Raw genomic sequence first — 24,171 nt, forward strand, 5'->3', positions numbered from 1 at the left:
TAAACTGTGGCTTGTCCATTTGTCTAAATTTTGTCACTTAAACTCCAAACACTTGTTATGAATAGACTTGGGGTGTGGTGGAAAAGTAATTAGGAATTGGACCTTCTACTTTTCTATCTCAAATCATACTTTTGTAGCCTTCTTAGATATTTTCAGGTGATTTTGCTTATCTTTGTTTACCCGTAGTTGTTAGATGAAAATAAATATTCATTTGACGTTGCTTTGTTTTGAAGTTACCATAGTCATAGGCTGATATCACTGCATGGATTTTTAGACCCATAGAATATTGCTGCTCAAAGCAATCTCAGGGATCATTTAGCCTAATTCTTTTATCAGGACATTTCTCCCTATCCCTAGGAAAAAAGTGTATAGATTTTAGCAGCAGAATTGCATTCAAATTCTTGCCTTGCCACTTAGTAGCAACCATGGGCAAGTCATTGGACCTCTCTTAGCCTAAGTATCCTCACCTGCAAAATCAATTATACCTATCTTTACAGATCTGTGCAAAGTACAAACCTATTATGTAGCTTAGCTTCAGAATATTAGCTCAATAGTTGTGTTTTCTGCCTTCTATTTTAACTCTACAATAATATGCTTTATTTTAATTTAATTTTAAATTAAACTAATTATATCATGAGACAATTAAATAGTTTTATATATATAGTACTTTCTTCTTTCCTTTATTCTGAGGATGTAAGAGTAATCATAAGATCAGATATGGGGGTCTATCTAGATGGAAAAAGAAACTTGTGGGAGAATAAAAGAGGATATGCCTTATTTTAAATTTCCAGAGAGTAGAAATAGGGATAGTAAAGTAAAGGAGGGAGAATGAGTTTCTGAAAAATTCCTGGGGTGGAAATGGGTATGAATTTATATATAGACTGGAAGTATAATTTAAATAATACTATGAAGGGTAAAGATGTAAGATAAAATTCATGACAATAAAAAATGAAATCCTTTGATATGAATAGTATAAGCCTCCTAAAACTTTTTCATATTCTAAAAACCATGTAGGAAACAGAGGATGAAAGCCTGAACTGAACTTAAAACAGATTCATCAAACCCATTGTCTAGAATTAATCGAAGAGGGTAAGTGGCAAATTTTTTCCCTTCCTGTGTCATTTTCTGGAATAAAGACATAAATTGTCAGATTTAGAAACATGACTAAAACATGTTAAAGTATTAATTAATATTTCTACTTAAGGCACTATTAATCCATTATGCATTCATTCATGTATGCATGCATTACTGTATTCAACAAATATTTTTGAACATCTATTGGACAGTCTTCTGTGTGCTGGGAGATAGAAGTAAATAAAAACTGAAAATAACCCTGGTCCTTATGTGTTAACAACCTGGTAGGGAGAGAAAGGCAATCATTATACACATACACACACAGATATAAAATTATGAGGATGAATGATAAGTGCCACGTAGAAAGGGAAACCTAAAGCAGGGGAGAGAGATAGGGAGAAACAGCAAAGTAGAGGGCTACAGTTTTAAGCTGTTAGGTCAGGGAAGTCCCGTGGTTGAGTGCACCTTGCATTCTTGAAGGCAAGCTTGGAGGCCGCTGTGGCTAGGGTAGAGCTGGTAGTGAGGGATTAAGTAGTCATGGGAGATGAGGTCAAATAGGCAATAGGAACCACATAATGCAGGCCTGGTAGGGCATTGTAAGGATTTTGGCTTTTACACAGAATATAGCAATCAATTTATAATATTTTTAAGAATGGCAGCAAAGAAAATTAATCCGCCTAGTTGTCCCAGAAAACCCTCAGACCTGTTAACTTCATCTTTTTCTCCTTGTCTGCTTGCCTGATCCAACCACCTACCAAGGGCTGAGCTTCCCTTCTCTATCAGCCCTGACACTATCTTAGTCCCGGCCCTCATCTTCTGTCATCTGGACTCCAGCATTAACCTCTTAACTCCTTTCTCTGCCTCTGTATCTCTGTTATCTTGAATCCATCTTTCTTACTGCCAACTGATGTCTTTCAGAAACACTGATCTGTTTGTATTGTGCTGCTGATATATCCTTTGAAGTTTGCACTTTTCTAAAGTCTGGCCCTTTACCAGACTCTCGGCAATCTAGCTTAGATGCACATTTCTAGTCTCAACTCCGGTGCTCCTCAGTGTGTACCATGCTCCTGAAGTCTGTTCTGAGCTTTCACACTTGGGGCTTGTACATGCACATTCCTCTTCCTAGAATGCTTTTATGTTTTAAGTCTATCATACTCTTATTCCACCTTGAGGCTCAATAACAATTCACCTTCTTTAGGAGCAGTTCCAAGCTTTTTCAGGTAGAACCAATGTATCTGTCTTCTGGTGCTCATTAAACTGTTCTTATGCTTTGTCATAGCATGTCTTACTCTTTAATTCCTTTTTACATATATTTCTTTCTGCCAGATAATAAGCTCCTGAAGCATAAAGACTATGTCTTATTCCCTACTGTATCCATATTACCTAAGGACCATGCCTAGTACTTAGAGAATGCTCAATAATTTTGATAATATATCAATAAATAGATAAATATATTACTATATGAATGGGTATGTGTGGCTAGTTGGATATGACTATGTTAAAATAATTAATATGAGCAAAAGTAGTCAGAGAGGGTTATCAGATATCTGGTAAGCTTTGGGAAAATTAATTTCTTTTGATCAAATATTTTGGCCTTAGGGTTTTTTCTTTGATAAATTGGGAGGGTTGAATTGGATGGTCTTTAAGATCCCTTTCAGCTCTAAAACACTACTCATTCATTCATTCATAATTAGATGCCTTTGATGTGCAAAGCATATGACTTCACCAAATCACGAACCATTCTTTTTATTCTATTTTGTATTTTGACCTAAATACTATGATGAAAACATAAATAAATGTATGGTATTTCTTTCCAGTCTGTCATAAGTTTATAAGATTAGAACATGTTTAGATACAACCTAAATAAACAGCATTAAGGGAATTAAAGGCAGAAAATAGATACTAGAAATTTAAAATAGCATTTCATGTTGACTGACATCTTAATACCACTAAGACATGGAAAAATCCATGTCATCCTTTCTACATAAGATAAAGGGATTTGGAAGAATATCTTGTTACTCTACATGCTGGAACATATCCATAGAATTGCTATAAAAACATTTCCATTTTCTAAAACAAATTTTTTTCATTTAACAGATGAGAAAATGCACTGATATCTATACTACTTGAACCTGAAATCTTATAGAGGGAAAGCAAGGAATGAAATTTATAATAGAATTGACTAACCTAAAAATAATCTCCTGAAATCTGTCAGTAGTTCCCCAAAAGTAGAATTTCTTTTTTAAACAAAGAATCCTGGCCTTGAAGACTGCTATTGACATAAAACAAAGGGGAACAAACTGGAAACATTTTCTAGGAGTGAATGGAAGTTGACATTATTTTCAGATTAAGAAATACTAATTATAGATTATTCTTTCTTTTCTCCTTCAACTCTCATTTTAATGCTATTTTATTCAAATTTATTAAACAGAAATATGCTATTATATAATGCCTATTAAAAATAATTTGGGGGCTTCCCTGGTGGCGCAGTGGTTGAGAGTCCGCCTGCCGATGCAGGGGACGCGGGTTCGTGCCCCGGTCCGGGAAGATCCCACATGTCGCAGAGCGGCTGGGCCCGTGAGCCATGGCCGCTGAGCCTGCGCGTCCGGAGCCTGTGCTCCGCAACGGGAGAGGCCACAACAGTGAGAGGCCCGCGTACCGCAAAAAAAAAAAATAAAAATAATAATAATAATAATAATTTGGATCCAAATTAGGTATTCCATAAATCTGTCTTTATGTTACTTGGTATCACACTGATGCTAACCAAGGAAGTGACCACTGTGTGGTTGACTATGGAGAATATGTCATCATGTGGGATTTTCTACAGCAGAAAGAGTCATGTATAGAAAATGAGGCAAATTCTTATATGTACCAGAAGGTTTCTGGTTTTTATGCTGCAACTTCTTGCCTCCAGGCCACAGCTTCTTGCATTCTAAATTAGTCCACAAATATTTTGTTACTGAGGGCCTTTATAATTCACACCAACTTTCATGGATACCAATATTAATATATATATTTTTAATCAAACATTAAAAGAATAATAATTCATTTTCTCCTTCTTTCAAACTAAGCAATCATATGGTCTTTCCTCTATTTTTCTGAGCCTATCTTGACAATGTTTCTACTCACTCACTGTCATCTCCACTGTCATTTCTCTTCTTTGAGCTTGCTGAACTTGTTCCTGCCTCAAAGTCTTCGCTCTTGCTATAACTTATGCCTGAAATATTCTTCATCTAGATTAGTTATTCTCAACTGGGGGTGATTTTGCCCCCAAGGGGACATTTGGCAATGTTTGTAGACATTTTTTCATCATCAGAATCTGAGGTGGGGGGTGCTACTGACATCTGGTGGGTAGACACTGGGGATCCTGCTAAACATCCTGCAGTACACAGGACAACCTTCTTCTCTTTCTTATTTGGCCCCAAACGTCAACATTTACAAGGTTGAGAAACCCATCCTTAGATTTTCTCATAACTAATTCTTTATAATCATTTAGAAAGCATTCAGGTTGTAGTTCACACAACACCTATCCAGATGAGGCTTTCTCTAACTATTCAGTGTAAATGGTTCTGCCCCTCCTATCACCTGATCACTCTTTGTTCTACTAACTTGTTCTTATAGCACTTAGTTTTTCTAAGAGTAAAATTTAATATAATGGTTGTTAAATATAAGTTTTATAGATAAGGGCTTTATCTCATTCACAATTATATCACTTCTTACGGGAGTGACTGGCACATAGTTGACAATATTTTTGAATGAATATTGGAAGACAGATAAGATCAGTAGGTCATAGTTAAGGGTTATACATACTTAATTCATAAAATTTCAGCTCAAAGGGAAAAGAAAGTTCTTCCAGCTCTCTCATGAAACATGATGGCAGAAAAGGTGTGCTTTCTTCAAGCTTAAAACATCTTGAAGAAGTTATGCTTTTAGTAATGGTAGAATAGATTATATTGGACTATCCTCACAAATAATAATTATAATCTTTGGACAAAATAATGAAAGGAAACAAACACATGCATACACAACTATTCAAAGGCAATAGAGAGTGACAAGACAAAACAAAAACACAACAGAAAAAGAAACTGTGGCAGACACTGAACTGGGTCAGTTTGACTTTTATTTGGTTTTTCACCTGAGGATATTCCCCAGTCCAACTTAGTAGAAACAGATGAGCTGAACCAGATGTTGGAATTAGAAGACTAAGACTTAAAAGCAGCTTTTATAAATATGACAGGGGTGTAAAGGAAATCATGGTCTTAATGAATGATCAGATAAGGAATTTCAGCCTAAAAAAGAATCGAATGGAAATTCTAAAATTTAAGAATGCAATATTTAAAATGGAAAAATTTACTGGATGGGGTTAACAGCTGATTGAGGTGGCAGAAGTGATGTTCAATGAACTTAAAAAGAGATCAATAGAAATTATACAATCTGAAGAGCAAAGAGAAAAACAGATCCCCAATAATCTTACAATAATATATTTTCATTTCTCCCCTCTTGGTCTATAAGCTTGGTCTCATATATTTTATTTCTCTTTATGCTATCATCCTGATGTTGTATGGTTATTTTTCTTCGGTTAGCTTTTTAAATAGTCACTTATATTTTAAATGTCTTTAAAAAACAAGAGAAATATATGTTTACACACAGAGTTATCATTTCTAGTGTTTTCCATTACTTTGCATGATTCATATTTCTCCATCTTGGATCATTTTCCTTCTTCATGGAAGATTCCTTTAAAATTTTTTGTCTTATAGGTCTGCTGGTGATGTATTCTTTCAGTGTTTGTATGTCTGGAAAGTCTTGATTTTGCCTTTGTATTTCATAGACTTTACTTTTTAGAACAGTTTTAAACTAATAGAAAAATTAAAAGATATTATAGAGAGTTCCCATGGATCTCACATCCAATTTTTTCTATTATTAATATTTTACCTTAGCATGGTGCATTTGCTATAACTGATGAACCAATACTGATATATTTTCATTAACTAAAGTTTATTCAGATTTTCTTAGTTTTTATCTAATGCTCATCTTTGTTCCAGTATCTCATCCATTATACCACAATACATTCAGTTGTCATGTCTCATTAGACTCTTTTGGCTGTGATACTGAGACTTTCATTATTTTGATGACTTCAATAGTGTTGAGGGGTACTGGTCAGGTATTTTGTAGGATGCCTGTCTGTTGGAATTGTTTGGTGTGTGTGTATATTTCATGGTTAGACTGTAGCATCTATGCTTGAAAGGCGTTTTCACTGGATATAGACTTCTAGATTGACAGTTTTATTTTTTTTAAGTGTTATTCCTCTCCATGTATTGCGTCATTTTTCTCAGGCTGATTTTAATATTTTCTCTTCGTCATTTTTTGAGCAATTTGTTTAATGTGTGACTTAGTGTAGTTATTTTCATGTTTCTTTTGTTTTAGGTTCATTGAGCTTCTTAGGCTGGTGAATTTATATATTGGGTTGGCCAAAAAGTGCCTTCAGTTTTTAAGTAAAAATGAAAGACACATTTTTTATTTTCACCAAGAACTTTATTAAACAACGTATTCACCCTTTTGTTCCACTACCTTCTGCCATTTTTCAGGCAACTTCATAACTCCATCTTCCCAAAACTTTGTATTTTTTTGAGCAAAGAACTGTTCCAGGTGCGTTTTACAGTCATTCAGGGAATTGAAATTTTTCCCATTAAGAGGATTTAATAAAAACCTCAATACATGGAAATCCAAAGGTGCAATATCTGGTGAATATGGCAGATGAATCAGAACTTCCCAGCCAAGCTGTAGCAGTTTTTGCCTGGTCATCAAATAAACACGTGGTCTTGTGGTATCCTGATGGAAGATTATGTGTTTTCTGTTGACTTATTACGGTTGCTTTTCGTCAAGTGCTGCTTTCAGTTGGTCTAAATGGGGGCAGTACTTGTTGGAATTAATCGTTTGGTTTTCCGGAAGGAGCTCATACAAGAGGACTCCTTTCCAATCCCACCATATACACAACATCACCTTCTTTGGATGAAGATTGGCCTTTGGTGTGGTTGGTGGTGGTTCATTTCGCTTGCCCCACAATCTCTTCCATTCCACGTTATTGTACAATATCTACTTTTTACTGCCTGTCACAATTTGTTTTAAAAATGGAATGTTTTCATTACATTTAAGTAGAGAATCACATGTGGAAATACAGTCAAGAAGGTTTTTTTCGCTTAACTTATGTGGAGCCCCAACATCAAAGCGCTGAACATAACCCAGCTAGTGCAAATGATTTTCGATGCTTGATTTGGATATTCTGAGTATGCTGGCTATCTCCCAGGTGGTATCACGTTGATGGTTCTCAATTAATGTCTCGATTTGATACCTATGAACTTTAACTGGTCTACCCGACTGTGAAGCATTGTCCAGTGAGAAATCTCCAGCACGAAACTTCACAAACCACTTTGACACAGTCAGTCACAGCAACATCTCCATACACTGCACAAATCTTTTTTCTTGCATTTCAGTTGAGTTTTTACCTTTATTGAAATAATATGTTGAAAATGTTGCTGTTTTTCTTCCATCTTCAATAATAAAATGGCTACACAAAAATTCACCAATTTTGGTAAGTCTTTTTTTAAATGCCCGCTGATATGACAGCTGTCACATACAGTCTAACAAAATTGTTTCAAATGAAGTTAAAGACAACTAAGTGCTACTAGAGCCATCTTATGGAAAAAACGGAATGAAACTTTTGACCAACCCAATATTTGGAAAAATTTTTGCCACTATTTCTACACATATTTTTTCTCCCCTCCTCTCTCTTCTTTCTTTTTGGTACTCAAATTACACTTGTACTAGGCTGCTGGAATTTGTCCCACATCTCACTGATATTCTGTTCTTTCATATTTGGAATCATTTTTTGCTGTGTTTTCTTTTAGATAACTTCTATTTTTATGTCTTCAAGTTTATTAATTTTTCTCATATAATATATAATCTGCTTTTAATCCTATCCAGTTTATTTTCATTTTAGACACTGTAGTTTTCACCCCAAGAAGTTAGATTTGGGTCATTTAATATCTTCTATGTTTCTACTTATCATGCTTAGTCTTTCCTCTAGCTTTTTGAACAAATAGAATACAGTTGTAAGAACTGTTTTAATATCCTTCTCTGGTAATTCTAATGTCAATGTCAGTTCTGGTTTGGTTTTGACTGAACTTTCTTCTCATTATGGCTTACATTTTTCTGTTTCTCTGTATGTCATGTAACTTTTTTTAAAAATTTTTTCATTTTATTTAATTTATTTTTTTATACAGCAGGTCCTTATTAGTCATCTATTTTATACACATCAGTGTATACATGTCACGTAACTTTTGATGAGATACTAGACATTGTGAATTTTAACTTGTTGGATGCTGAATATTTTTGTCTTCATAAGTTCATATTTTTGTCTTCAAGTTCAATGTTCTTGAACTTTGTTCTGGGGTGCAGTTAAATTACTTGGAAAGAGGTTGATACTTTTGATTCTTACTTTTAAAGTTCGTAAGTGGACCAGGACAGCATTCAATATAGAGCTAATTATTTCTCACTACTGAAGCAAGAGCCTACTCTACCTAATGTCCCCATGAAGGTTTTACAGTCTGGTTAGTGGGAAGAGGCATTACGTCATTCCTATGCAGCTTCTGAGGACTGTTCTGTTTTATCCTTTTGGAAAATTTTCCCCAGCTTTATGTTAGTGTCCTTACATGCATGCACTGATCAGTACTTTGAGAAAAAATTATAAATTAGAATTTATCCAATTTAGAAATATATGCTCATCCAAAGGCACATTTAAACAAATAAACAATCCATACACTGGGAAAAATATTTTCTAAACCCATATTTCAAAGAGGACCTATATCTAGCATACATAATAAAATTACTATGATGCAATTATAAGACAATCCAATAGACAATAAGCAAAAGACTTGAACAGATGCTTCAAAAAGGAAGGTAAATGAATGGACATAAGCACCTGAAGTGTGATCAACATCATTAGCCCTTAGGGAAATGAAGATTGGAACCACATGAGATAATTCTACACAGACACTCTAGTGGCTAAAATGAAAAGAACTGACAATATAAAATGCTGGTGAGAATTTAGATGAGATAGAATTTGGTGAGAAAATAGATAGAACTAATGGAACTATCATTTGGAAGAGTACAGTGTTACCATCATTTTGGCAAAAATGTTTGGCAATTTCTCATGAAGTTAAATGTATACCTACTCTATGACTTAGCAATTTATTTTAAAGCTATTTCTCCAAGACAAACTAAAGTATATTTCCAAAATAAGGCTTGTACATGAACATTCATAGCAGCTTTATTCATAAAAGCCCCAAAATGGAAATGATCCAAATACTTATTAAAAGAATTGATAAACAAATTGTAGTATAACAATTGTAGTATAACCATACGATGGAATACTACTCAGGAATAAACTGCTGATATAAACTACCACGTGTATGAATCTTACAGAAATGCTGAACAAAACAAGCTGGAAACAAATATATTATGTGATATATTGGCACACATATATTGTGTGATTCCTTTTACTTGAAGTTCTAGAATAGGAAAACTAATTTATGGTAAATAAAAGCAGAGAAGTGCTTGCTCTGGGAATGGGGGATTACAAGGGATCTTTCTGAGTTGATGAAAACGTTTTGGCTGTTGATAGGGTATAGGGTTACATGAATATATGCATTTGTCAAAACTCATCAAATTATATACTTAAGATTTATGAATTTCATCATATATGAATTTTACCTAACCTCGTACACTGTTATGCAAATACACAATTATAATTAGTAGGCTTCATTTTTGCATTGCTGTGGTTTAACAACTCTGTAACCATTTTGTGTAAATTCTAGGATTAAGCAAATGAGTAAAAGCAGTGGGAATAATAATGGCAGCCAGATTTTGTGCAGTTAATAACAGATTTACAAAAATTAAAAGAGGTAACACTTGAATGTATCCTATGGCTTTGGATTGGAATTGGTGATATTAGTATGAATTCACAATTTTGAATAAATATGTGTATATTTATAATATTTTATGATTATATATATATTTATTTTTCTAGCATTGTCCACTGCTGAGAGAGCCTAGAAACAATGATACACCAGTAACAGTGAACACACTAGGGTCAAATACTGGTTTCTTCATATAACTCTCCATTAACAGGAACCAGGGCTCCTGGGAGAAATGACTTATTCTGGGGCTGGGATACAAAAAGTACAAGAAAAGTCTGGAATGTCTGTGTGCCAGAAAGTGAGGAAATGATAAAAAGAATTGTGGAGGTATATTAAAAGAACACATAACTTCTCTTGAAGGGAGACCCACTAACCAAACTTGGAAAAATTTGAGCATTAAAATCAATAATGATAGTAATGGACTATAGCCCATTAAATAAAATAAGAATGCATAAGTTCATATGAACATAAATAAGTAATTGAATAAATAAAAGAGGATGAAGAGAAAGCTCTTTCTGACTCTTGAATGGCGCTTAATAAATGTAGAAGGAATGATGAAGTTAGAAATAATCAGTGGATACTAAAACTAGTGAGGGGAAGTCTGATCAGAATAATGATGATCAGAATAATTATCTCCCCACAAATTATTAATTACAAAGAAAAAATAGTAACTTGGGGGGAAGAAATCTGGCATGTGCTATTTTCTTTTTAAATTGAAGTATAGTTGATTTAGAATGTTGTGTTAGTTTCAGGTGTATAGCAAAGTGATTCAGAGATATACATATATATATATTATTTTTCAGATTCTTTTCCATTATAGACTACTACAAGATATTGAATATAGTTCCCGGCGCTATATGGTAGGTTCTTGTTTTTTATCTATTTTATGTATATAATGATGTATACCTGTTAATCCCAAACTCCTAATTTATCCTTCCCTTCTCCCCCTTTCCCCTTTGGTAACCATAAGTTTGCTTTCTATGTCTGTGATTTTATTTCTGTTTTGTAAATAAATTCATTTGTACCATTTTTTTAGATTCCACATATAAGTGATATCATATGATATTTATCTTTCTCTGTCTGGCTTACTTCACTTAGTATTATAATCTCTAGGTCCATCCATGTTGCTGCAAATGGCATTATTTCATTCTTTTATATGGCTGAGTAATATTTCATTGTATATATGTACCATATCTTCTTTATCCATTCATCTGTTGATGGACACTTAGGTTGCTTCCATGTCTTGGTTATTGTAAATAGTGCTGCTATGAACATTGGGGTGCATGTTGGCAGATATCATCTTAACTAAGTGATTAAAACTGTGTGTTCAATATTGGAAGAAAAATATTTCATATGCCTTCTGAAATGATACACTGAGGAAGACATAACAACATTTCTCTTTTATTCCTGCCCAAGATATCTGACCTGAATCTAATCATGAATAAACATCAAACAAACCAAATTGAGAGACATTCAACAAAAATATATATTTTTTTCATTTTCAAAATAGAAAGCTTGAAAACTTTCACAGATTAAAGGCGATAAAAGAGAAACAAATGCAGTGTATGATCCTGAACTGTATTCTGGACCAGAAAAAGAAAAGTTGTTAAAGATATTATTGAAACAATTGTTGAAAGTTGAATGTGGACTGTGGATTAGAGGATAGTATTGTACGAATGTTAAATTTCCTGATTTTGATCATTATACTATGGCTATGCAAGAGAATGTCCAAAGCTATACAGACTGAGGTATACAGGGGCAAGGGGACATTATATCTCCAACTTACTCTCAGATGGTTCAGAATGATAGAGCAAATGAGACAAAATGTAAACCATTGGTAAACCTAGGCAAAAGGTACACAGAAGTTTCTTCTAACTTTTCTGTATGTTTGATATTTTGTCAAAATAAAACAATTATAAAAAGATTTATAATGTAGGTTCAGGATTCCTGATTGGGAAGCATTGGTCTGGTTTGTATATGGGACGGCTCAAGTCCCTACTCAGAGTTTCTTGACTTCTAGTGCTATCATATTTCCCAATGGAGACCTGCAATATTCTTTTCTCAGAGAGATGTTTAGGTCAATCATTTTAAAACTTTTCCTGGAATGTTGAGTAGAGTGTGAAGATTATTTTTTCTGAGATAATGGAAACGTACTATATGTTGACAGGGGCAAGGCCTTCTTTCAAGTGTTTTTACGTATATTGTTTCCCCTCATCCTCACAACAATTTAGGATTTGGGTTTTGTCATCACTATTTTAAGCATCAGACAACTGCAACTTGTTCAAAGGACTTGGTTAGTAAGAAGCAGAGTCATAATTTGAAATCTGGTTTATTTAAAGACAAAATCCTAGCCCTCAACCCAAATGACACGTTCCTTCCCTGACCTCAGGTCTGACTTCTCACACTGAACTGTAATCATTAGTCTCTTTTCCCTCCAGGGAGGGAGCTTGGAGCAAGAGGGTTTCTCTTACTTTCTAACTTTTCTTTTTCTTTGTCTCCAGAACCCAGGACATTGCTTTGCCCATGACAGCTTAGTCAATATATGTAGTCTAAATAACATTTTTAAGCCCGTCAAAGGCAAAGATTCTGTCATAAATATATATTTTATAGCACCCATTCCACCCAGTATTATGCTAGAAATATAGTGTCCTTATAATGTATAGTGTACCATTAATTACATTAATGGTAAGATGGATAGGTGAAACTGGTGAAATTTGTGAAACTAATCAGGTGTAAAAGGAGCTTTTCTTTGCAGTATAATTTTGCTTATTAAAGAAAATGCAGTGTTTATTTCACATAGTTATTCATTCATTTCAAAGACTATGATAAGCTCCTATTGAAGAGACTTCATTGGGTCTGCTTTATTTCCATCAGTTATTATGTAGTAGACCCCTCCCTTAGCTGATTCTTCATTTGACTTCTAGTGATTTATTCATTCATGCAGGCCCTAGTATGGTAGACAGGGTACAATGGACATTTCCACTAGTCTTCACAGCACACAACACTACGTTTTTTGCACAGTGGTATAACTTTCCTTCCTGCTGGTAAGATTTGGTGTTGATATTCTCCCTGTGACTCAAGACTCTTAGCACATCTGTACACAACATGCAGCAGTGCAGAGATGTCGAAACCCAGCCCAACATTTGACAAGTAGAGTGTTATTAGCATTGGTAATAAGACTACCTGAGTTTGTCTGCAGAGGTCCCTCAGCTTGGGATCATTCACATTCACTGCACATAACGTTCAAACCAGGCTCTTAAATGAGGCAGCTTTAGGGAAGACAATAGAAACCCTGACAATAGGCTGAAATATTTGGGTAGAAATCCATTCATTCTAATTAAGAGAACCTCTCAGACCTGCCTCCTGGCAATTAACACAGTTGTGTGTGGTCCTATTATTTGAACTGACAACAGCAGTCTTAGGTTCTACAGGCTCAGGGAGCCCTCTCTCCTCCGAACTCCACAGATCAGCTCTCCTCTCGGTAAACAGATTCTCTTTGACTTGCAACAGCAAACACTTTGAACATTTGCATTTCACTCATTACTTGTGCTGCTACAGGCTGAGCATGACCCTGTTATAGAAACAAATCCAGCTGAAAACCACACAATGGCATTGGTTATATAACTATTAGACTTCCTTGAAATATACTTCTTAGGACCAAAAGAAAGAAATGGGATCTTTGCACCATGGGATTAACTTGGTCTGGTCTCGTTTTTCATTTCTCTTAGTAAAACCACTTTCTCCTTAAACCTAAATTATAAGAACTCAGCTCTCGTCCATAGTAAGAAGTCATCAGAAAGAATGTCAAACTTTGTATTAGAAAGCATGGTGGGAATTTACAACAGTTTTTAATGCAATTTTTTCCCTTGACAGTTATTATCTTGACAGATGAAGATTAGGGTGTTTAGGAGTGGTAGGCAACTCGATTTTTTATGTGTGGAATAAAAGAAATCTCAAATTGAGTTGCAAAATCTCAAATGGTGCCCTTCCTTTGATCTGTCACATTGTGTTACCTTCCATCACATTATTGCACAACTCCTCAAATTGAAAGGAGCCAGCTGTTTCTTTTTCCAGGTCATATACTAATTTAGAAATTTGGTGTGAAGTAATGATGAATAATGGATGAATCAGCTTTCTGAATTGAAGTCCCAGATTCTGAGGGACTTGGGAAATCTTCAAAGCTGGGTGGGATATCTGAACTTGAATGCCAGGGAGAGACCCACCTGAAGGAACCATTAGCTTCTCTACCTGCCTGGCTCTCTACTCACTGCCAGATGGAGTTTGCGTCACTTAGTTTTGAGAACAAGTCATATTGTCACATGAGAAAATGGAGAACTATTTGGTTCTAAATTCTATTTGTGTCTAGAGATCCTGCTTTCTTAAATTAACTGCTAATACACAGAACTCTGGCATAAGTTTGGAAAGTACACCATATTGCTTTCAGGAGTCTTTGCTTTGCCAATAAGATCAACCAAAATCTATTTCTGCTTTGCATGCTTGATGTCTGTGTGGGCTTCACATTCTTTTTAGATAAATTTGTCTATTTCTTTGATGAACAAATGACACTGAACTAAGGTTTTTTTCTTCAGAAGACTTGCAGTAGTGCAAGGAAGTTGCATCAATACTAAATATTCATTTGGAGTATAGAGTATAAGATTATTGAAGTTTGAGCTTTTGAGCTTTTAAAAATTCCCCCTGAAAAGATATCAGGTAATTTAGATATTCCCAGCTAATCATAATGTTTTACTGCTTCTCTAAATTTTCTCCATCTGTATTCCTTCTGGAAAAGGCATTCCATGGTAGCCTCCTGGATGCAATGGAAAAATAGAGTGATAGTATTATTAGAAGATTTGAAACTGGTTACATTACTAACTAAGGGTAATGAAGAGTGGCTTCAAATTATCCTGCTGTGGGGCTTCTCTCAATTTTCTTAAGCCTTGTGTTGTCAGAGTTTTTAATCTATTAAAATATAGATGATGTTTTATTAGATTTATAGATGACCCAAAGATGGGAATGATAGTGAATATGCTAGATGAGAGAATCAGGACCAAAAGGATCTTCACAGGCTGAAGTAAAGGCTGAGTCTGTCAAAATGAACAAATTTGAGCTCTTGCTTTTGGGTCCGAAGATAGCTTCACAATACCTAATGTAGGAGATGTTTCTTTAGCAGAGTAAAGAAGGGATCCTGCATCACAGTAAGTGCAACGTGAGGCAGCAATGTAACGTGGCTACACAATAATATTGTAATTTTAGATATATTGCTAGATGCACAGTACAAAGATGAAGAAAGTGACAGTGTGTTCCTGTTGGTTCAAAACCTGGGGAGTTCCTGTGGTGGTATCTGAAACTACTCCTCCACTACATGTACACAAGGAGAGGCAAAAGAAAGAGGCAGCCTACTCTAGATTAGTTGGCAGTAAGTTTAATACGAGGAACCGTACATACGGGGGCTTGTCTTGGGAAGCCAGGAGAGAGTAGATCTCTGCACCCATCTGCCAAAATGTTGAACATTTATATAGAGGCCTTAATGGTGTTCAGTCACATATCCAGTCCAGAAGGTCTCAACAACACATTGCTCTCTCTAGGTGCATCCTTGAAAATGGATCTAGCTGTAAGAACAGTGGGCAAGAGATTCCAAGGACAGAATTGGGGGTGAGGAGACTCTGATTGCCTGGGTCCAGGTTATTATGGGTCAGCTGGCCTTCGCATCCTCTTGATGATCTCTTCCAGCAGTTCTTTTGGTATATTATTGGTCTTCACAATTTGTAAGACAAAGACAAGCTATAGTGTGATAAGCAGCAATCAACATGGTATCTTACATGGAAGAGTCAAAGCTATAAGAGAACTTTAACCAGGAGATAAGAAGCTTCAAATTGATTTGATGCCAATATTTGTAAGAAATGTCAAATGGAAGAAGGATCAGACCTTCTTTTTTTTTTTTTTTTTTTTTTTGCGGTAGGCGGGCCTCTCACTGTTGTGGAGCACAGGCTCTGGACATGCAGGCTCAGCGGCCATGGCTCATGGGCCCACCCGCTCTGCGGCATGTGGGATCTTCCCGGACCGGGGCACGAACCCATGTCACCTGCATCGGCAGGCAGACTCTCAACCACTGTGCCACCAGGGAAGCCCAGGATCAGACCTTCTTGAGATGACTTCAGTGAGTTGAACTAGGAGAAATGGGCAAAAGTTAGGGGGAGATGGACTTATGTAACTTAGAATAATAAGGGGCTTTCTAATCGGGGTGGCAAAAGATGAACAGGCCACCTTGCTGGAAACATTCAAACCAAAGCTAAGTGCTTACTTTGAAGAAACCTTATAGGGAGAATTCAGATGGCCATTGAATTTGATAGCTGGTTGTGGCTATTTTTTCCCTGGAATTCCTCACTATTCATCTTATAATGATAATATGCCCAAGTGAAAAAACCTTGTTTTTTTGAACTTTGGTGAGAAATTTGGTGAGAAATTTGAACTTTGGTGAGAAATTACTGTCCATTATACATAAGAAACAGTTATGCTATAGAGATGATAGAACAGTGATCCCAGCAAGTCCCTGCTTTTGGAAATTTTTAAGCATAGGAAAGATAATTACTATCTTGACTTAGAAACTTTCGTGGTTACAGACAGACATCTGAAGCAGTTAGTCTCTTGAACCATCTATGGTTACTTGTGTACCAGGGATCTGTATCGTCTCTTTAAAGTTGTTGTTCAGACCTTTTTCTACAAGTCTTTAACCTCAGTCAACCTTGTATACTTTCACTTTGTGACATGGAATGGGCTTCTCATTCCAACCTCTGGCTCATGCCAGGCAGAGAAAAAAAGCCTGGTCTATAATTGTTTGCTTCCTCCTCATGCGTTGCTCCCCATGCCCTCTTATCTTGAATGGTTTCAAGGATGTGAGTTAGAACATATGATTTGATACTTACTAGTATTATAAGTTCTATCTGTTAGAAAAAGATATTCATAACTCTAATATTAAGATTCTTTGACATATGGTGAGAAGAAAATAGTGATGAAATTATTCCGAGAGCATAGACAACCAGTTTGAATTAAAGTTATATGATTTTGGCTCCTTTACCTTGATGTGTACATTTGGGGAGAAGGGACAGGAGGATACAGAATCAAGGTCAGGGAGGATCACAGTAATGTTCACTGGCAGTTAGCCAGAATTTACTGATCATCAAAGTTACCTGGGGATTAAAAATTCTCTGGGAAAGTTTCTGATTCAGTAGCTTTGGAATGGGGCTGCGGAAGCTGTGTTTTTAACAAGTATCACTGCGGGTTCTTATGATCAGACAAGGAGGATGCTATTCTAGACAATTTCAACTTACAGTTCAAGCAGGGTAGAAAACTATAGATGGGAAGGATGCTATAATAGACCAACCTGGTATACAAGTTAAAAAAGACATCACTGTTTTCCAAAAAGATATCCAGAATTGACCTGCTCATTTATGCAAGTGGCACTACCTAAAAACTTTATGTTTAAGTCTTTAAATCATGAATTATTGAATTGACTCATGTATCCTACTTCTGCCAGAACGTTTCTTTCCATCTGCATTTTGGAAAGAGTCTCAGGTAAGCTATTTGCCATGCATGAATCCATCTTGTTACTTTCAACACAAATAAGTTTTTGTTTTTTCAAGTAACAACAAAGCCACTAGCAGATGATTTAATGAGCAAAATGTGCCTTCTCCTTGTGAAGGAAAACAAAGGGCATGATCAGCTGCTAACGGTGATGTGTGGGAGGAGGTTTAGTCAATTCTTTCTCCTCTGCTCTTGCCAACTATTTCTCAGGTCCTTGTTCCTTCCTTTCCCTTATTTTTCATAGACTGGCCATTTGGTGCTTTTCCTTCTTAATTCACATCCTCCTTTATGGGCACAGCTATAGCACTCAACTGTGCTTGAGTTGGCTGCTAAGTCTTTTTCCCTTCAGAATAAAATCTGAGACAAAAACTTGAAAGGATACATTATAAAAACTATATTTTGATGAATGCAAATTATGTTCCTCTCTTTCTTTTTCTCACAAAAATACCCATAACCTTTATGAAACAGACTTTCTTGAATATCTTTTTTAAATGGATAGGTACGACTTCCAGAGCAAGTAGAAATGTTATAAACTCTGGATGACCGTGAACTTTCCACCAACAATTGTTCAGTTCTCACGAGTCTTTGCTGTTCAGCAAATGAAGAAAGGATCTCAATGACTACTGTAATTTGAAGGGTTGACAATAGAGAAGAGATCTAGACATGAATGTTAATTTCCTTCTTTTCCCCTACTTTTAAGGAGGAAATATTCAAAAGAATAGGCTGAAGAGATGATGAGATTAAATAGGGTGGCTTATACTGAGAAATGATACAAAGATGAATCATGGGAAATACTTCTGATAAATTCCCTACTATTTGAATTGAAGTTCACATCACTTAAAGTGGCACTTAGAGTTTGGGACTCCTCTGTGCTCTTCCTGACTGTGACATTGCATGCAAAAGACATTTATTATTTTTCTCTTGCTATCTACATTGGTATTCCTTGTGTTTGAGGACAGAACCTGGCAATATTCTTTAAGATTATTTGAAGGTCAAAAACAACTTGAATCCAGCTCTATGAGTTACATTATTTTATAAAATTCTTCCTCTTAAAACTTCTGTTTCTCACCATTTGAAAACGTCCTTTAAATGATTTTCACGCTGTGTAATATTGAGTCATGTCAAACTGAATATTTCCCTGCAAAAATTTGGTAGCCTTGTTTCAAGAAGTCTTGTTGTATTACTTTCCGATAATGACTTTAAATAATGACTTTAAAAAATTCATTGTATTTGATTGCATTGTTTTAAAAAAATCTTATTGATATATAAAGCTTTTATATTATTTTCTTCTAGAAATTCTCATCTTTCAATTAATATTTATATTAGTGTTTGCTATTTAATATCCCTTTATGCTTTACAAATCAAACATATGGATATTATAAATGTAATCTTATTAATATATTTATATTTGTAAATTATTTTATTTTATGTATTGATGAAGAGGGTAAATAGTACACACATATATGCACACATGAAAATTAGATAATATATCTTGTAAATGAGTGACTTGAGATTTAGTGAGAGAGGTAAAGTGCTTTGTCCAATGTTACATAGTCAGGGAATGGCTCAGCTAGTCTGCACGCTCGGCTTCTTTGACTCCATGTCCAATGCTATCTCTGCTTACATTAATGGTAATTGCTACTGTTGCTTTTGTTTTAAACATATTGTATAGCTTATTTGAATTTCTCTTTTGTAACTTATTGGCATTTGTTTCTTTAATTCGTCTAATTTTTAAGCTATTGGTGGCTTATAGAGTGAATTATGTAATTTCTTCAAAACTTGTATTTAAGTAATAATCACTAAATTGGTTTGCAACCTGAAGATCAGTTTATTTAACTGATAGCTGGTGCTCTAATTAGTGATGCCTAGTAAATCAGATGCAGATGTTTAAGGAAATCAGATAAGGATACAAAAGAGCATAAACCAACATGCATTTTAGCTTATTAAGTTCACTGAAAATTTACCAATTTGGAAAATATTGGGGAAAATTATGAATAAGTTGTTAAAATTTCTGAACCAGAAAACATTAATTCCCTAAATATTATAGAGCGTATAGGATAGCATGAAAAAATATGCATATTTTAAAATACTTGTGACCTTTATTTTCAAGTATACACAGTAAACTGAACTTACAGAATTATTTATTGCCAAGTATGTATGAGAGAAGTAGTCCGGGGTAGTTGAAAGAAATGGGTTTTCCAGTGAAGTGCCCTTTTCCAGTTTTATTCATAGTTCTGAATGTAAACTCTTTCTTTATAAAACGATGTTACTAACACCCACTCCACAGGGGATTAAATGAGATCATATAAGTAAACTGCCTATCACGAAGTCGTTGATCAATCCCTCCTTCCCTGCTGCTCCTCCTTTGCTTTCTCAGCACTGTTCTGAGATACAGCAAAGAGAAAAGACAGACTACAGACTGCATCTCTTGAACGTTAGCTGAAATGCATCTTTTTGGTGATATACCCCTCGATACTTCCTTTTTGTTTTTCTTCATTCATTCACTTACCTATCATATATTTATCAAGTGCTCATGATATGCCAGGTACTGTGTGGTGAATAGAAGCAATAAGGAACACATGCTTGAATTACTGGCTGAGGTCGTAAAGGTAGTTTGTTTGACTCCAGTCCAGGGCTTTTTTTTTTTTTTTTATGTTGGGGTTAGGAGTTTATTAATTAATTTATTTTTGCTGCGTTGGGTCTTCGTTTCTGTGCGAGGGCTTTCTCTAGTTGTGGCAAGCGGGGGCCACTCTTCATCACGGTGCGCGGGCCTCTCACTATCGCGGCCTCTCTTGCTGCAGAGCACAAGCTCCAGACGTGCAGGCTCAGTAGTTGTGGCTCACAGGCCTAGTTACTCCGCGACATGTGGGATCCTCCCAGACCAGGGCTCGAACCTGTGTCCCCTGCATTAGCAGGCAGATTCTCAACCACTGCGCCACCAGGGAAGCCCCCCAGTCCAGAGCTTTTTACATCGCCCATGCTGTAAAGCAAGAAAAGCAAGAATCGTACAAAGGAACCAAGAGTGAACTCTTATAAACGACTGTGTAATTAAAATTCAAACTGTTACCCATAAATGCTTGGGGAATCTCAGCAAGCGGACTGACCCATCAGGCTGGAGGTGCTGTGGTGGGGGTCGATGGGAGCCAGTGGGTTTTGGGGGGTTGGGAAACATAAGATATTCCCTGGAAGGAGGGCATGGAGGCAAGAAATCACATGTTCTTATCTAATAGTGAAGTGGCCAGCATAATGCATGGGAGTTCATGTTGTAAAACCACCTGAAATAGGACTATTAGGCCGAGATGAAGTTTGATTTAGGGAAACTTGAAAATGAAACAGATGCATTTTGTTATAATGATGATAGCTAATATTTATTGCACATTAACTGTGTGCCAGGCATTATTCTAAATGCTTTTAATATATTAACCCATTTAATCCTTGTTATAAGACTATGGTATAATTATTATTATCATTTTACAGAGGAGGAAACGGAAGCACAGAAGGTTTGACTCACTTGCCAAAGGCCTTACAGCAAAGATGTTGCAGAGTTGGCCTTTGAATTCAAGTAGTCTGGCTCCAGAATCCACGCTTTTTTTTTTTTTTTTTTTTTTTTTGTGGTACGCGGGCCTCTCACTGTTGTGGCCTCTCCCGTTGTGGAGCACAGGCTCCAGACGCACAGGCCCAGCAGCCATGGCTCACGGGCCTAGCCGCTCCGCGGCATGTGGGATCCTCCCGGACCGGGGCACAAACCCGTGTCCCCTTCATCGGCAGGCGGACTCTCAACCACTGCGCCACCAGGGAAGCCCCCAGAATCCACGCTTTTATTGCCTTTGTTACACTAACTATCTCATAAGCATGGTGTAGGAAGGAAATGACAGTTTTCGATGAGGGGACTGACGCAACTAAAGCTATACATAGGGAAGTGTGTATGTTGGGGAAAAGTAAGATCAGAGACCCCAGGTGGCATTTCAGTAATGAGTCTATAGGGTCTATAGCCTAGGGTGGGGTTATTGGAATGGAGACTTTGGGAACTTACTACATGTGAGCTATGAGGATAAAAGTAATTCTAAGTTGCTCCAAGTTATTAAGACTGATTGCTTGGCAGAAGGATGGTGCCGTTGACAAAGGTAGGGAAATTAGGGCAGGTGGCAGTGTTGGGGAAAAGCACAATGAATTTGGCTTTATACGCACAGATTTTGGTTTAGCTTTTGAACTTGTGAGGCTAGCACTTGGGAAGGATTGAGAGATAGATAGGAAAGTTTTGGGAGCCATTAGCAGCGAGGTGATAGTGAGAGTCACAAGCATAGATGCGCTCACTCTCCAAGGGAGAGACTGTGAAGAGAAAAGAACAGATGGAGCAGGTTAATAAGTAACTCCGGCTAATGGCTACCCAAAGGTTGCCAAGCAAAGAACCTGCCAGATTTGTTTAAACAATAGTTTTTAAATTGTGTTTACACTAGTAATTTGCTTAGCAAACCCTGTCCTCCACATAGTTTATGGGGAACTGGGCAACTGAGAATCAGTTTCAACAGTCAAAAGTTAGAGTTCTGAGGAAGCCAAATAAATGAAGTTTGTACTAAACACACCCCCTTCTCCCCCATCCCTACCATCACCTTACTCCTCTTAGTACGTACCCCTCATCTTCCCAAAGGAACCACATAATTCTCATATTGAATCTTCTCTCTCCTGAAAGCTTCCTTCCATTTTTTTACCTAAAAGACAATTAAAACAAATTCAGTGGCTCAGCATTTTACCCATTATGGATTTAATAGTCCTAATTTATTAAGGAGCTTACGTGGACTCTTTTTCTTCCCCCTTAAAATATTTACAATAATCTATTACTCATTCTGAATTTTAAGTCACTTAGCTTTCCCTGGAAATAGCAATCCATTTTATGTATCACTTTTTGTTTACCACCATTTTATCCTTCATTCTCCAGTCTTCAGACAAAAAAGTTTACTGATACTTTTTGTACTTCCCTTAGAAATAGAAAATGTTTATACATTATATATGTTATTTTATTCCAATGTGTAATTCTTTAAAATATGCCTTATCCCAAGTGATTTCCCTGAATTGTGTGCTCTATTAATCAAAGCTTAATTTAGTAAATGCCACCCTCAAATTATATCTTGATTCCTTCCTTTTTTTTTTTTTTTTTTTTTTCCTGCGGTGCGCGGGCCTCTCACTGTTGTGGCCTCTCCCGTTGCGGATGGAGCACAGGCTCCGGACGCGCAGGCTCCAGACGCGCAGGCTCAGCGGCCATGGCTCATGGGCCTAGCCGCTCCACGGCATGAGGGATCTTCCCGGACTGGGGCACGAACCCGTGTCCCCTGCATCGGCAGGCGGACGCTCAACCACTGCGCCACCAGGGAAGCCCTCCTTCCTTTTTTTTAATTGAATACTAGGTCCTTCCAAAATGGTCGTTCTGTCTTTTTTGGTGACCCTCCACAAATCTTTGATGATGCTCAGTTATATGGCTTGATAATTTTATTAATAAATAATAATAACCCATCACATTACTATGGTTTTGAACTTAATTATGAGCAGTGTACTATATATGTTTAATCTTCTTTTGAATCTTCAAACTGACCTTTAACTTCTTTTGATAGAGCTTTAGCTAAACATCAGCCTCCTCACAATCAAATTGCTTATAATTTCCACATCATTTGTTTCCAGATGGTGAGGGTTCCATTGTGCCTACTTTTCATGAAGAGCTGCCTTAATTTCTTTTAGACTTCAGATCACAGGGCTGGAGGTGCTGACAGTAAGCCTATCTTAAAGAATAGGCCATGTCCAGCCAGTTGGGTTTTTTTTTAATGGTTGGTTGTTCTTTCTTTTTTAAAATATTTATTTATTTAGACTGTGTTGGGTCTTGGTTGCGGCATGCGAGATCTTTAGTTACAGCATGCGAGCTCTTAGTTGTGGCATGCATGTGGGATCTAGTTCCCTGACCAGGGATCGAACCTGGGCCCCCTGCATTGGGGAGCACAGAGTCTTAGCCACTGGACCGCCAGGGAAGTCCTAGTAAGGCCATCTTAAAGGAGTGGTGCTGCCATTAGCACTTCTTTACCTGCTGCAAATCTTTGCAAACCACGAAGAGACAGATTGGGACAGAGCTTGCATATCTACCGGGTTAGGCTTTGAAATTTCTTAGTGCATTCTGGTTGATGGTTGGGACTCTGTGGTTTATGGCAGCATTTCTCAAAATGTATGCCTAAATGCTGTAGTGTATAAATAAATGTTACAAATAAAAGGAATTCTATAGTCCAATATGTAAAATTCTGGGTTTATCAATGCTGAGAAGTTGTCCCTGCTCTCTGACTTCTCAGAGCCCTCAAATACACTAATATGTATTGTGAACTTCCACGAGGGAGATGTTGTGTCTTCTGCATCCCCAACTTTTTCTCCCTTCTTGCATATTATAGGACCATTTCATCAGACCACATTTTAGGAAATGCAGGTCTAGTTATAGTTTCCAATATAAACATTTTTGATGGGTTGATTTGTTTTTTCCATTAGTTTTCCTTAATCCCAGGACCATATT

General features: G+C 36.5%; 1 long non-coding RNA gene across 1 annotated transcript in view; it reads left to right on the forward strand.

Annotated features, from left to right (window-relative positions):
- The first annotated feature begins 1,024 nt into the window (after positions 1-1,024).
- LOC141278484 (uncharacterized) overlaps positions 1,025-24,171 on the forward strand; it is a 28,664-nt gene continuing 5,517 nt past the window's right edge. Inside the window, exons 1-2 of the long non-coding RNA XR_012331241.1 lie at positions 1,025-1,089; positions 10,853-10,909. This is a non-coding gene — a long non-coding RNA (uncharacterized lncRNA). The remainder of the gene's footprint in view (positions 1,090-10,852; positions 10,910-24,171) is intronic.

This window comes from Tursiops truncatus, chromosome 4 (assembly GCF_011762595.2).
Source record: "Tursiops truncatus isolate mTurTru1 chromosome 4, mTurTru1.mat.Y, whole genome shotgun sequence".
Classification (NCBI taxonomy): domain Eukaryota; kingdom Metazoa; phylum Chordata; class Mammalia; order Artiodactyla; family Delphinidae; genus Tursiops; species Tursiops truncatus.